The following is a 16,162-nucleotide window of genomic DNA, read 5'->3' on the forward strand; positions in this document are numbered from 1 at the left end:
GCTTTGCGTGTTTTTTTTGTTTGTTTTTCTTTACAATTTTTTATTTTATTTTTATTTATTTTTTAATTTTTATTTTTAAATTTAAATTTAAGTTAGAAACAAAGTTGCTTCACATGTCAATCCCAGGTCCCTTTCCCTTTCCCTCCTCTCCTCCCACACACTCCCACCAACCCCCCCCCAATACCCCTTCATTTACTCCTGTCAGAATGGCTAAAATCAAAAACACCAACAACAGTTTGTGCTGGAGAGGATGTGGAGAAAGGGGAACACTCCTCCACTGCTGGTGGGAGTGCCAACTTGTACAGCCTCTTTGGAAATGAGTATGAAGATTCCTCAGAAAAATGGGAATCAGTCTACGACAAGACCCAGCAACTCCACTCTTAGGCATATATCCAAAAGATGCACATTCATACAACACGGATGTCTGTTCCACTATGTTCATAGCAGCATTATTTGTAATAGCCAGAACCTGGGAGCAACCTAGATGCCCCTCAACCGAAGAGTGGATAGAGAAAATGTGGTACATTTACACAGTGTTTGTTTGTTTGTTTAAGAAGCTAATATTTGAAGCGACTTATTCCAATAGCTCAACAAACAGAGAGGAGGGCACACTAAAGAACTATGTTTAAAGCCAGTGGGGAGTTAAGGATAAATCTGGCCATGTCCAGCCTCTCTTCTCCCCTCTACACAGCAGTAATCCTGTGGCCTTTCTCGGCGTCAGAAACCTTCCAGGGTTCAGTTCTCTTTGGCAGAGCTTCATGCCTCTCCGCTCCAGGCAGGCAATTTGTCAGAAAGGTCTGGCATTGTGGCTTGCCTCACCTTTACTGCTCTTTTCCTTCATCCACACAGGCTTCAAAAGCCTCTAATTAGCTACTTGCCTTAATTACTTCAGCCAGGGCTTCATCTGGTCGCTGAGTCTCCCATTGCTTAGGACTCAAAGTAGCCACACCTTCTCAAGAGGAAATGTCTCTTTTCCTGGAAATCCTTCCCTGCATCTCCATGCTGTCTGGTCACTTCCATAGGGTGACATGGGAGTGGGGTGTGTGTGTAAGTTTATATGCCTGATTCTGAGCCACATTTATTTTAAGTTCAAGAAAATAAAATTCTTATGCAGTGCCAAGTTGAACAAAGGACTCAGCACAGGCAAGAATTGGCTGCCTAGTTACTAAGCTGAGGACCTCAGCATGGAAAGCTTAGCTGAGGACCTCAGTGTGGAAAGCTTAACTAAAGATCTCGGTGTGGAAGGCTTAGCTAAAAATCACAGTACAGAATGCTCAGCTCATTTCTATCATCTGTGAAATATCAGATGATATTGAATTGGAGCCCGCCTTCTCTCATTTTAAATGACATGGGTTTTGTGTGCTTGTGGAGGTCAGGAGATGACAGCTTGCAGGAGTTGGTTTTCTCCAATCACCATGCGGGTCCCAAGGCTAGAATAAATCAGGCCATCAGGCTAAGCAGCAAGCACCTTTACTCATGGAGCCAACTTGCCTGTCCTGATGCCCTTGTCTTTACCAGACACCCTTGAGTGTTACATATTTTAGCTTATGAGCAGATAAGCCAAATTAAGATACTATCTGCCTTGAGGACAATGTCTAAAAGTTGTGAAACTGATGTAGGTCACAGCACGATTGACCTGTGAAGACTAGGTAGAGATTCCACTGACACCACATATATTTAAACATTCAACTTGGAGTTTCTCTACACTATCCCCAGAAACAAAACACATTATTTTACAGAAATTATTTTGGATGACTAATGAATTAGCTCTCTCAGTACCTTGGTAAGTAACAGTATTCATACTAGATATTTTACTTATAGAAATGTGTTATCAAGTAAAATTGTCTCTCAATTCAGTCATGAATAACCCTAGGCCTATCTTTTTTTGTGGCTGTAGTCGTGAGAGTTTAGATAGCCTTGTCACACTTGAATTAGAGTGTGATAGACACTGTCATGAAACTCTTGAGTATTTAGATATTAAATTTGAACTGGGAGCTGACTAGGTCCTGGGTTTTCCAAGCCCCTGAAGATAGAGTATGAGATCTACCAGCTAGAGCCCAGGAAGCTGCCTTTAAGACAGAGTACCTCCTTTGTCGATGATGTGACTGCTTGGCTGGAGGAGGGCTGTCTGTCAGTCATACAAGCCACGGAAGACTCCTGAGTCTTTAAGCAGGATGATTTGTTGTACTTGGAATTCTTGCACCATTAAGTTCTCTAAAAATCCTCATATATTTTTAAATTTATTTAAAATTCAGATTCTCTATTTCTCATTTTATCACTGCTTTAATTAGGCATAACAGATTGAAATTAGGTATCATAGAATAACTTTGCATGTTGAGACTAACAATACTGCAATTTATTCCACATGATGATACCCCCCTCCCATACTGTCTGAGTCACCAAGCAAACATGAATATGCAAAGAACAAAGCTTCATACTTCTGGGTTCTTGGATTCTGAAAGAAAAAAACCAGTCATTTATTTACAAGACTCACAATCTAATCCCAAGAGTAGAATTCTTTATTTGGGGTCTCATGGCATAATGGCACGTATTGGTATGCCATAGGAGAAGCTCCATAACATAACGGGTTCACATAAAAATAAATAAATAAAAAGGGAAATTAGCCACAATTTGCATATGATAATTTCATAAGATATTCCCCCTGGGAGATATGTGAGTGAAATTAATTCACAATCAGTAGGAACCCAGTGGGAATGTGTTCGTTGAAATAAGTAATCCAAAATTATTCTTGGGCTGTGAAGTTTGTTTACTGCCTTAACTGAAGTGTGTATCAAACACAGTGCATTAATGTCAGCTGTGGGCTGGAGGAGCCAGGTATCCCCCATGTTTTTGCCCATTCTACTGTTAATATTTCTTGGCCAACATTCCAAAGCATGAGTAAGATTTGTCCCGATGGTTGAATTCTTGAAAGCTACTTAACAGTTTGGTAACTTAAAAAAAAAATTAAAACACATCGCCACAGACCAAGAGCAATGAGGACCTTTCAAGAAATAGAGAGTTTCTCTCCACTTGGAATTCCCATGGCTGCATGTTATTCCTTGGAATATCTATTTCTGTCCAGCCTCCAGCTGCAGCCTTGTAACACTGTAGAGGTTGTCGCTGGTGATGTTATTTTAAAGGTTTCAGTGAAAGGAGACATTGTAAACTTCGTGCAGCTCTGGACATCAGATCAACAAGGTTTTATGTCCCCAAGGGAAAGGCCCAAAGCCTAAGGCACGGGTTCCATGTGCATCATCCTTGGGAATAATCTCAAAGTGGATGAGAAGATACTGGTAAGTAAAAGAAGCTAACAGGTGGTCTGTGGCCCTACTTGTGAAACAGACAGATAGCGTTACATTTCTACTGCACCTGCACTGAGAGAGAAGGGGAACACACATTGGTCTTAATCTTAGGTGAGAGCAAACCCTTGGGGTCCCTAATCATGACAGGTGAATGATTATTTAGCAATCCTTGTCTCCTGTATGCTGCTGAGGTCACTGGTGCAGGACTCTGGAGATGTGGGGGAAAGTGGATGTTTTAGGAGCTAACAAACTTTATTCAGGACAGAGAACATTGGGAATGGGAAGAAAAAGATAGATGTTGACTACACTTGTGTCTATTTCTAAGCTTTCTCTTTGATATGATCATTCTGCATGTTGCCACTTGGTACAAACCTGAGTGTGAGCATATTTTGTTTATTAAGCATACTGTGCCTGGCATTAGGCTGCAAAGAACTTGACAGACATGATTTTGCAAAGGTCTTACAGATTTGAAGTAACAAAGCAGGATTTTAACTTGTGTCTGGCTCGATTCCAGAGGCTGTTTACAACGGCAAGGTCCTCCCTTTTCCTCCCTCTTCCTAGACTAAATCTCTTGGCAGAAATATCTATCTCTTGGTTGCCCTTTCCCCCATGAAGGCTACCATCAGTTTCCATCAAGTTGGGAACCTCACATATAAAATGTTTGGCTGAATAGAGGTTGTACTTATACTGAGAACTATGTGTATTTTAGATCCATGTGAATGGGTAGATGGACTGATTCATGGATAGACAGTCACAATCACTTGCTTGGAACAGTGTCCCTGAAGTCTTGTGGGAGTAATGCAATGTTGACAAAATATACCAGCTAAGCAAAGGGATAATCAGGGCAGATACAAAAAAATAGCTCCTTCAAGGCATCAAGAAGGAAATACAGTGAGCTGTGGGTGGTCCCATGTAGTGACACTAAGCTAGATGAAATTAACCTCCAATTAGTGGTATATTATAGTGCCAAACCTGGAAATGATCATTGAAGGAGGAAACAGACCCAGAAAGACAAATGTCACATAGTGGCTTTTATTTGTGGATCCTGGCTCAATATCTCTGAATTTTAGCACATAACCTGATGTAACTACAGAAGCCAGGAAAGTAGAGGGAGACCATGGCAGGGAGTGGTAGAGAAGGAAGTCTAAAGAGGAGGCTAATGAGGCAAGTGTTGTGAGTGTACAGGGGAGAACAGGGCAGCAGGCTTTAACTGGTGAGGGAGGAGAGAGAGTAATACAAAGGGTGACGGAGGAAGGGGCAAAAAGTAGCGCTAAGAATGCCTGATAAAGCCAAAGTTAGTTGAGAGCCTTGATAGCTTCGGAAATTTTACTTGTTACTTCATTGTCATTTTCATTGAATTAAATCCCCTAGAGTAAGTTTCTATAGAAACTCTATTTATATAGTTTTTGCAAATATGGTTGTTGATCAATGGAGATCTATATTTAGAACAACTTTTGGCTAGTGCCATAAGGAATGGGAGCAGCAGAAATTGGGGAGGGGATGAAGGAATAAATAGTTTCTTTTAAGACAGTTGCATGACTCGACTTTACACTTGCTTTTTGTAAGACCACACAAAGAGGCCTTCTAAGTTAACCCATGCTCTGTATTGTCACTTTGCTCAGTCATGTCAAGAAGCAACATCATTAATTACACGAGTGGAGGGAAGGCCTGCCAAAAGAATGCGTCCTTTCATTAACTTACAAAAATACAATTAGTAATTATTAGTGATTTCCTGGAGAAAGTCCAGAGATGAATTAAAAATATCACGAGCCACAGAGATCTTCATTGGTTCCTCAGAGGGAAAAAAATCACACTGTGAGGTTTGTCCATTGTACTTTCTTTTAAAACATTAAAGGACTAATTTGTAACGCTTTTAATTTTCTTTTTCACTCCCTGGGAAATGTGAAGAATGTTCCCTGTTCTAAAAAAATGCCCTATAGCATTTAGTCTAGGATGAGAATGGTTGGTTATTCTTTCATTTGCAATTAGTGGATATTCTGTCAAAAATCATTGTGTCTATAAAGGCACATTTTTAAAAATTTTGAACATATTCTGTTTTAGTAGGAATGAAAAGGGGGAAAAACCCTAAAATAAGAACCTCTGGGGCCAGTGTATTCCTTTTATCACTTAATATCCAGGATCTTACAATTAAATAACGATTGCCAAGGAGGCCATTGCTGTCTGCTTGCTGTAGCAAGATCTCCCAGCAGTGGAGGGAACAAACTTCTGGATGCCAGGAGATGCCTACCTGCGGATGCTTTGCATCTCTTTGTGTACTTACTTGAAGAGAGACACACGGTGCAGACCTTCCCTAGGGTATAGCGAGGGATAAACTCCGTTTCCAAGCATATGGCTCTTTGAAGACAGGTGTGTTTTGACTGGGAAGACCCAGGGTCACCCGAGCTCTCCACTGGCACAGGGAAGACGGAAAAGGAGGCCCGGTTCTGGGAGCATTCGGAGCAGGACCCCAGAGGATTCTCTTGCTATGTTCATCTGCTTGCTATTTGTACAGAATTTCAGCCCGTTTGATGATCACTCCTCTTTTTCTCTCTTGTCTTTTGTTAAAATGGTGATACTGAGAATCTGTGGCACATGCTGTAAGGTTCAGTCATTTCTTGAATGCAGATGGCCTCATTTGCTAAGTTAGACTGAGGAATGAATAAGAAGTTAATTTGCTTCTTAGGGAAAAAAAAGAAAAGTAAAAAGAGAGAGAGAAAGAGAGAGGCATCCTCCTTACACAGCCACTCACCACATCCTCCATTCTGTGGGAAGGCTCACATAGAGTTACTCACATGTGTCTGGCCCTTGTGAGAGTTCATAGTTGTTACAAAGGAAACTCCAACCTGTATTTTTCAATCAGGAAAAAATTTAAAGATAGTGTGTGTGTGTGTGTGTGTGCGTGTGCACGCGTGTATTTGTACGTCTGCAGTGTGTATGTGGGATGGCCTTGGAGACCAGAAAAAGGTACTATGGGTCCCTTTTAGCTGGAATTATAGTGATTAAGAGGCACTGGATGTGGGTGCTGGTAACTGAACTTGAGTCCTGTGGAAGAGCAGCAAGCACTCTTACCCACTAAGCATCGTATTGGTTCCTTAATTAAGAATGTCAAGGTTCTAGGTCCACTGCGTGCAAGAGTAGATGCTATATCGTCACCCCGCCTGGGAAGCCCTTTCAGCCCCTCTATGCTTATGCCTGTGGGGTGGCTCAGGAAGGTGACAGGACTCTAGCCCAGTTATGGTCCAAGGTGACGGATAAGAAGAAAAACAGAAAGGATTGGGGCTCCTGGAAACCCACTTGCTGCCACTTTAATGAGACCCAAAGATAAAAGAGATGTCCTTTGTTCACTTGAGACTGGGTGTGGAAACATTGTTTTCAAAGGAATTGTGTCTTCCAGTGCTCCAGACATCAGGGAGAAAAGGAGAGAGGTTTATCTGTAGCCTGGGGTTCAAAGTAATAGATATGGGGTTATATAACTTTTGTAAAAACTTGTCTCTACTAGTAGAAACTCTAATGATCAAAAGTTAGATCTATGCTGTGACACATTGTGTATCCATTAAGTAAGAATGTAGCAGTCGGTGTAGCAGTTGTGGACCAGATTCTGTAGCCTCAGCTATGAATCCACAGGGAGGAGGAGCCCACCTCTAGGTTGGATACAGTTGGCGAACCAATGGGCAGAAAGAACTGCAGATTGCATTTGGAACAAAGATCTTTCTGAAACAGCAGGACTCCTTGTCTTTAATCTTAGGGAGCAAAATTAAGGCTTCCTCAGAGCAGTTTTACAATTCCAAGAGAACTGGGTGTTCTAAAGCCACACCTTGGTTACTTCCCAGCAATAATTACAATGAAAAGATCATTGTCGGATGCGTGTTCAGGAGGAGGAGAGATAGGAGATTGTAATTTGCTTGACTTCCATGGGAGGGGCAGATGGGAAACAGCCCCAGGGCAGTGAATCTCCTACAGGCTTGGTACAGTCCTTCAGGCAGGTCACTACTGCGTGGTCAGGGCAAGTGAACCTTAGACTCAAAGGAAAGAGTTTTCCAATTTCAGAAATGGGATGGTAGGTCTGGAGAGTTTGGTCACTTCTCTCTCAATCATTCTCTCTCCTTCTCTCCACAGTTTTGCAAATTCCCAACTGCTTTTAGTGGCAAAAACATTTTATGTTTTATTGAGTAACCATGGCCAAAATATTCTCAACCCATCACAAACTTTATAAAGAGATGTAGACCTGCTCAGAAAGCATCTCTCCTTTCTGATCCCTAGTGTAGGGAAGTGCCTCCAAGGGTCCTTAAGATGTGATGATGCTGATGCAAGCCTGCTCTCAGAACAAATCCCAGCTTTGAAGTTATGGAAAAAGAAAGACTACAAAAGAAAGCAACCTCAAATTTTCCTGCGGATTTTCATTTTAAAAATTGCCTGGAGAGGACATAGCCACTCTCAGTGATAAGAGAATTCCCTTGAAGGTACAGCCTTATAATGAACAGCTGAGAAGCGATACTTTAAAAATATTCTACCAACTGTTTCTTTATCTGTAAAATGGGCACCAGTAATCATCTGACACCTTAGAAAATTGTTACATGGATTGAATGTAGAACACTGCACAAGGAACGTGAAATAAAGCTACAAGCATACACATCACCTAGGACAAAACACAAACAAGTTGCCTGTGACCAGTTATACCTAAATACTAGATGAAATCTACTAATAAAACAAAAACCAGTGATTGTTCTGTGGCCGTTAGACTAAGTCTTCTACATGTATATTGTCATATAAGGAGCACTTTACACTATAAGATAAACCAGTAAGTGAAACTTTTCAACCTGGAATAGTGGTGCAAGTCTAGAATCCTGGCATTCTCAGGCAGAAGGATCACAAGTTCAAACCCAGCCTGGAATCCACAGTGAGATCCTGCCTCAAAAAAGTAAATGCATTAATAAAACAAGCCAATAAGAGACCTTCCAACATTGTGGGTCATGTCTGAAACTAGTTTCCAAAATTCTTGAAACCTGCCACTCTTTTTCTGTGAGTTACTTACTGATCGCCTAACAAAACAACTTTGTTCCTGAATTCTGTAACTCTGATATATGATGGTCCTCGTAGACACTTGGAAGAGAAATCATGTGCTTTTTATTCAAGGTGCTGGTCCTCAATAGATATACCCTGTGAAATCAAAGGACCAGGCTTTATACCTTCAGTGCTGACCAGTCTCCAAGTGGGCTGACCCTTAGGAACTGGGCATGTTTGAGGTAAAACAGCTTTCTGCGTGGAGGAAAATTCTAGAACAGGGATGCAGTTGTGACCCTCTGGCAGCTGAATGAGTGGTCTTTCAGAATCCTGGAACGTATCTCGGAGAACCAATTATCAGCCATTTTCTAAAGTTTAGATTTCTGTTAAGTAGTTTCTGGTAGTATACATTGACAGATTATTTTTTTTAATGATTTACACTTCCATCAGAAATGTATAAGACTGATGCTTTCCCAAATACTCATCAGCCCTTAGTATTAGCACATTTTCAAAGAGTAACAATTGTGTGAAATTGTTATTTGAAGTTTCCCATCTCTTTAGTGGTGTTGTGTTTGTCTCTTTTGGTAAAATAATATATATGCATGTATAAATGTATATATGTGAATATTGATTTGTGTATATATGAAGATGTTATATACAATATATACATAAATAGTATATATATGTATATATACATGTTATTTAGTCATTACCTTTTTGCATTTGTTCCTTTGTATATAAATGATATTAATGTATTGTAAAATAGATCTTTTAGATGCCTCTTGAAATCTGTTTTCTATCTTGTTGCTTGGAACCAAGTCTAGAGAATGCTCTTCTGACTCCTTGGAAGTCAAATGTGATGGTGTGACTACGTTCAGAATGGTGGACTATAAGGTGAAATGTGTTTCTTTTGATCTTCCTCTTTTGGGTGGACAAACAGAGTGGTTATGGTGGACCTGTGATAATGGAGGAGCACTGACCCTTAGTTACTGTGTGGAAGAACTGACCAGTCATAAGCTCTCATTATGGACTATTCAGGGGACAGACACAAGTCTCCTTCATATTTGAGTTACTTTCTTTTCTTAGGAATCGTGGCTTTAGTAATCCTAAAATGGATGCATTGTCTAACTTTTCTTGGGTATCATTTGTATTTGACCACATATGAGTGGTGCTTTTAGGAAAGGACAGAACAGTTTGATGCTATGAAAGCCAAAGGAAATAAGTATTTTTAAGAAGCAGGGTGTGACAGGCCATGTATCATGCTATTTGAGCCTTAGTGAAGGAGACCCCCAAACCTGGCTGATGCATGGTATCAAGCAAGGAGACTGTTTGGAGTCAGGTCCACAAGTATTAGGAATTTTCCTATGGTAATGGCATCTTACCTGGAAGACAAATGCATGCTAAATACCGTATTCTACCAAAGAATGGGTCAGGTCTGAACATGTCTGAAAAGTGACCACCCATGACTCAGCCTGAAAAGTTCAATCTACATATTCCTTTAGCCTGACCATCTGGATGACTATGGCTGAGCTGAGATAATCTGAAGGACAGTTCTGTCACCTTCAGAGAATCCCACTGGCCTCCAATCCTAAGCTTAGTGCAATTCTCTCAAGGGCAGAACTTTAAGAATCAAGTTGTTGCTTCCTGTTCCCTGTGGTCGGAGAACAATCAATTCCCCACAACTATTACTCTCTCTTGTTTTGCTACAGGTGAGCCTGGAAAAATGATGTCCATGGACAGAACATTCTGGCTTACAAAATCATGGGACATAAATAAATCATCTGATTTGTAACAATTAGCGTGGTGACATTCACATGCACAATCTGATACTTTTGCCTGCTCTTGAGATCATTTTGCTCCTCCTGGGTTGCCTCATCCAGCCTTGATATAAGGGTTTGTTCCTAGACTTACTGCATCTTCTTATGCCCTGTTTGCTTGATATCCCTGGGAGGGCTGCTCTTTTCTGAAAAGAAATGGAGGAGAGGGGAGGTGTGAGTGAGCTAGGAGGAGTGAGTGGAGGGGGAGGAGGCTGCAGTTAGGATGTATTGTATGAGAGAAGAATAAATAAAACGAAATTAAAGAAGAGGAAATGGATTTCAATTAATCCTTTATGTCAAATGGCTATGGAAATACTTTGCCCACTATAAAATAAAAGGTACAAAGATGTTCAGACGTGCTGAAAGACATCAACACTTGTGCTCATTAAAAGTATATAGTGCTGGATTTAAATAGCCTGGGACTGAAGGTGACTTTTCTAATTACCTATGACATGTGAAGTCAATTGTCCCTAATACATTCAGAATGACACATTACGAATGAATAGATATTACAGCTTTCTGCTCTACTGCTCATAGAAAAATCTGATGAAGGACCAGCACTTGGATATGTCACTTTATGTCACAGGAAAAGAAAAGAATGAAAAGATGACGAGAGGAGAAGACAGAATCATTCTTTTTCACACTTCTAGAAGTTTGAACATGGTAGAATTCTTCGAAGAAAAAATTTGTGTTTTAAAATCTAAAACATGTAGCAAGTTTAAACTATAGAATTTAAGATCTTCAATCTTACTCAATTCAAAATGCTTATTACTTCCTGGCAATTAAACAGCATACATGCTATCCATTTAAAAGTCATTTATCTCTAGTTTCTTTCTATGAACCTATTTAGAAAACCATATAGAATTTAGATGTAAGAATAAAAACAGCCAATTATTGTACTGCTGCCTGCCTACTATGTACTTTAAAACATGTATTTTCATGATCAGTTTTATAAATCACTCTTATTCATGTCAACAAGTAAAGGGGGTATTCCCATCTTTTTGAAAACCAGAAATTCTCCAGAATTCCATGACATTCACATATTCGTTAATATTGTAAATGGATTCCATACAAAATTGTTTTTATCTATACCCTGAAACATGAGCATGACATTTCCAATATTTATCAATATTTCTAGAGTTAAGATTATCCTACATATTTTGGATAAACTTTTCACATTGGGTCAAGGGTCATGGAAGGTAAACTCAGTAGTTTGATGAGCCTGGATCTGACAAACAGTTGCTAGTGAACACCTTGGTCTTTGAAAACTACTGTGCCTCTTCTTTTTCTTTTTTTTTAAAAATAATTTATTTATTTTTATTTTATGTGCATTGGTGTTTTGCCTGCGTGTATGTCTGTGTGAGGGTGTTGGATCTCTTGGAACAGGAGTTACAGACAGTTGTGAGCTGCTATGTGGGTGTTGGGAATTGAACCTGGCACCTCTGGAAGAGCAGCCAGTGCTCTGAACTGCTGAGCCATTTCTCCAGCCCCCTCTCTTCTTTCCTTAGAGGGCTTGCCACCTTCTGTTTTGTAGTCTTGTAATTCCAGAGTGTTTCCTTTTTCTCTGGATGTGTAAGCTTTTTAAAAAAGCACCATGTTTCACATTTTCTGGAGTCCCCAGGAATTCGTGATATCATCTGCTCTTAAAACATTTTTAACTTATTAAATGGCCTTGAGCAGGTCTCAAGGATATTCTATTTTGTCTTTTTTAAATTAACAAGATGAAATTGGTTTTATGTGAAAATAATTTCTAATGATTCGTCTATCAGAAATATTCAAATAGGACCGCTAGTCCTTATAAGTTGCACTAAGAGCAATGAGGAATTACTAGGCCTGCAGGGGACTTAGCAAATGAAGATCCTCTTATTATATCATTATCAGATCGATGTTTAGAGAAAATCACAGCCAAGTTTGTACAGAGGGAAGAGCTGCTCAGACTTATGCCACTCTCTTGGAATTCTAGGCTAAGACAGCATCATATACAAATGTGCTAAAGTACTATTGTTTTATTAGACATATTATTTGGCATGAAGGGGTAGCATTTTATGGTCTTATCTTGGTCAGAATGTATCTGTCTGTACCTATCCTCACATTTGACTTTATGAGCCTTTTTCATTTCCCACATTCAACATCTACTCACATCGCTGCATGTTCTCAAGGTTCCTATAACTATTACAACTAGTTCACCAATGATGGGAAAGCTATGCAAATGGTCATAGTCGGAGTTCTTGCTCTCCTTGAGCTCCAGTGTGCTCATTTAGCAAACCTTTTCTAAGACTATTGTTTCGAGTGACACATACTCTAACAAGATTTCTTTTTAGATTCTCATATAAATATAGGTCATTGCATGCATACCAATGCAGATATTTGTTCCTAATTTGTACAATACTTTATTCAATAACAAATTTTGCTATGGTAAAACTTTGACTTGTTTCTCAAACAGCCCCTGGGAGTCTTTCTAGATGACTGGGAAATTGTTGTGTCAGTGGCTGTTATTTGTTAACTGTAAGAACACCCAATATGAATCTAGAGTTAAACCTTGAGGAAAATAAAATGACTACCAGTGTCCGTGAACCCTTCTTGTACTGATCAGCTCAAAACTTCACAGAATTTCAGGTCTGAATTGTAACTCTGGAGGTTACAATCACCTGTAAGTCAGGCTTAAGTAATCCAATTTTCACACCACAGCTGCATCTGTCAAATATGAACGACATCATCCTATCAACCTTTTACTCCTTAGAAAACCCCTCAACTCATGATAAGCTGAAATCAAGTTAAAATGTTTTCCCTTGTATATTGTTTTCAATTGTGTTTATTGTGCATGCATGTGTGTACAGTGTGTGTGTGTGTGTGTGTGTGTGTGTGTGTGTGTATACTACACAAGTGAATTCAGGAAGCCAGGGAGACCTCAAAGAGGATTTTGGATTCTCTGGAGTTGGAGTTACAGGCAGCTGAGAGGCACTGGGCACGGGTACTGGGAAATAAACTCCTGTCCTGTGCAGGAGCATTCTGAGCTCTTAACTGATGACCCATTTTTCCAGCCCCCACAAAGTAGTTTCCAAACCTTCTCATCAGTCTGGATTTTTGTCCCTGGGAAGCTGTGTGATTCAAGTTAACTGTTGGAAGAAGCTGGATAATGTTGAGCATCCTCCCTTCTCCTCTATTCCACATTCATTCTGGTCAGAGATGTGGAGAGCCTGCATTGAAACAGCCATGGTACTAAGAACAACAGCCACACAGGCAAGCACAGGACACAAGTCTGCCTTCAAGGACTTGCCACTATATCTGAGGAGTCTGTCAACACAGATCAGGAGAAGTAGAATTTGGTCACATCTCTAAGGCAGTTGTGAATTGTATATTAGATGCAACAAGCAGGAGAAAATGCAGGCCTTGAAGTCAGGCAGATCTGGTTTTGAATGCTAGCTCTATAAGTTATTACCTATAAAAGATAGATAGATAGATAGATAGATGACAGATGATAGATAGATTGATAGGTACATAACTAGATAGATAGATAGATAGATAGATAGATAGATAGATAGATAGGGAGATAGATAGATAGATAGGGAGATAGATGAATGATTTCAACTTCAATATTTAAATGTGTAAAAAAACAATAGCATTCATCTTTTGAATTTCTTATTGTAGCTAGTTGGTACTTAGAATTAATTATTTTCATACCTTTTTCCCAGTGATTTGTGCCATGAAGAAAAGTATAATCAAATTAATTGGAAAATGAATAGAGCTAAACACAATTACTTATGCTTTCTGTTTGATGACAGGACTTGTTGAACATGCTGAGATGCTTTGGGAGTCTCTAAGGATATTGACGTCTCAGTGTTTCCCAAATTTCTTTGACCACTGAATTCTTTGGGTAGCAGCACACCAAACACTAACTAGCTCATGTTCTCCCGGAAAATGAAATGAGAAGTATTGTTCTAGAGGGATCTTTGGGCATGCTGAGTCGTCCCCTGGGCGTGTCTGAAAGCGAAACTATCCCTGTGGGGTCCTAGGAGTGGCCCACAGGAAAATTTACTCCAGACAAACACAAAGATAGTAAATGCTTTCCCTCCACTTCATGCAGGAAAAATGAGTCAGAAATGAAGTAAGAACTTAAGTCTAGAAAATTCTGTTCATTTCTGATGCGGAGGTGAGTTCTTGTGTTTGGAGAATACAGAAGGATTGCTATAATGAAATTACTATGAGAAATGAACTATAAAAAATGAAGAAAAAACGGAAGATGTTATGTGGTAGGTGGACAGAGTCAAGCATGAATTCGTTCATGAAATTAAATATTTCTGTTTATATGATGGAAAATCTGTACTGATTCATTAAAGCCCCAGCAAGTTCATCAGAAAAACTTTATAGAGACCTTGGGGAAAACTCAGCAGGGGGGCATTTCCTGTTGGGGGCTGGAAAGCAGGGAGAGAGTGTTTTCTCTTTATTGGGGTTTGCTTTGTTAATTGGTGTTTGAAGAAACCCCATTTCTTTCATAGTTGAAGCAAAGCCGAATTAATGTTAATTAAAAAATCATGTTAGTGTTCCCAGAGCACATTCAAGTTCTTATTTGAAAAAAAAATGCTCATTTCAAATGCCTTCATGATGGTGGCTTTGTTTGTTTGGGGAAGGATGGAGAGTAGGGAGTTCCATCAAGGCAGGAGAGAGAAGTATAGCTGATTTCCTAAGCAAAGGAAAGATGTGTTTCATGAGACATTAAAAATAAAAGACACATTATCTAGGACCTGAAGACTGAAGTTGAATACCCATAAGCTAGGATGCTGTGTAGACTGTGAGAGTGGGCATGGGGTTGATGTGAAAGACTTGTGTGTGTGTGTGTGTGTGTTATTATCACGGTTCTAGAGTATGCAGTTTTTAAACTACGTTTGAAGTAGACTGTGGTTTCCTGTACCTGTATTAATTTATACTGGGTCTTTCCATTTAATATTCTTTAAGGACTGTTTTATTCCTCTCACAGAGGACTTCAATAAATAGATACACTGCCATCAAATCCCTGAGGTCTGTGTACCTCCTTTGGGTATAATTAATTCAGATGGCTCACTACTTCTAAACAACTACCTCAGTACAGGAGGAAAATGGAAATGCTATATGTATTTTTTCTACAAATTCTGGAGCCCTCTGATTATTTTGAAAGGTATTAGTTTCATATGATAGAGCAAGAATGCCTAAAATTAAGTTACATTTAGGTAGAAGTAAATTGCCACTAACAAATGCTGAAACTTGACTTTCAAATTCAATGAAAATAATTTGATCATTCATTTTGGTAGTATTCATTTCTTTTTCAAAATGCCTTAAGTAATTTATTAGCCAAGATTGAATATAAAATAGGTTTGATCATATAAACCCAGGCACTGGAAATGTGATCTATCTATGAGGTGGGAACAAACCTGATAATCTCTTTTAGCCTTAATTTCCTGGAAGACCAGAATTAAATATAAGCATCTTGAATTAGTTTTGTTAAAAGTGAAGAAAAATACAGACAAATTTTTCTTTAAGGGTATTTGGTTTTTTTTTCTGTTTCCTTTTTCCTTCCTCCCTTCCTCCCTTCCTCCCTTCCTCCCTTCCTCCCTTCCTCCCTCCCTCTCTCCCTTATTTCTTTCTTTCTTTTTAATGTAGCCCAGGCTGACCTTGAATTCATTAGGCAGCTAAAGCCTCTGCCTCCTGTTGAGATGATAGGTACACACTGTCACGTCCAATGAAAGCAACTTTTTTTCTAGCACCAAATTGTAAAGGAAAACTGAGTTCTTTTCATGTGGTTTTCTTTTGGCATATGACTTAGCTCTTCGAAACTAAGTTTCAGAAATACAACTGATTCACAAACACATTTAAACCACACAGAGACATAGATTAGAAATGTAAAGTCCCCTCCATCCTTCCAAGTTCTCTCTCTCTCTCTTTTTTTTTAAATGTGCCCTTAACTTCTTTTTAAGCCCCATTTCATGCCCCATGGACATCATACAGAGAGATCATTTATCTGGATTATTTTTTGATCTTACTCAGCTACATCTTTAAGATTACCCATTC

At 39.4% G+C, this 16,162-nt stretch overlaps 1 long non-coding RNA gene across 1 annotated transcript in view; it reads right to left on the minus strand.

Annotated features, from left to right (window-relative positions):
* Positions 1-2,367: 2,367 nt before the first annotated feature.
* LOC121133054 overlaps positions 2,368-16,162 on the minus strand; it is a 48,555-nt gene continuing 34,760 nt past the window's right edge. Inside the window, exons 5-6 of the long non-coding RNA XR_005869798.1 lie at positions 5,584-5,950; positions 2,368-2,455 (exon numbers count right to left, since the gene is read on the minus strand). This is a non-coding gene — a long non-coding RNA (uncharacterized LOC121133054). The remainder of the gene's footprint in view (positions 2,456-5,583; positions 5,951-16,162) is intronic.

This window comes from Mesocricetus auratus, unplaced genomic scaffold (assembly GCF_017639785.1).
Source record: "Mesocricetus auratus isolate SY011 unplaced genomic scaffold, BCM_Maur_2.0 Super-Scaffold_100019, whole genome shotgun sequence".
NCBI lineage: Eukaryota > Metazoa > Chordata > Mammalia > Rodentia > Cricetidae > Mesocricetus > Mesocricetus auratus.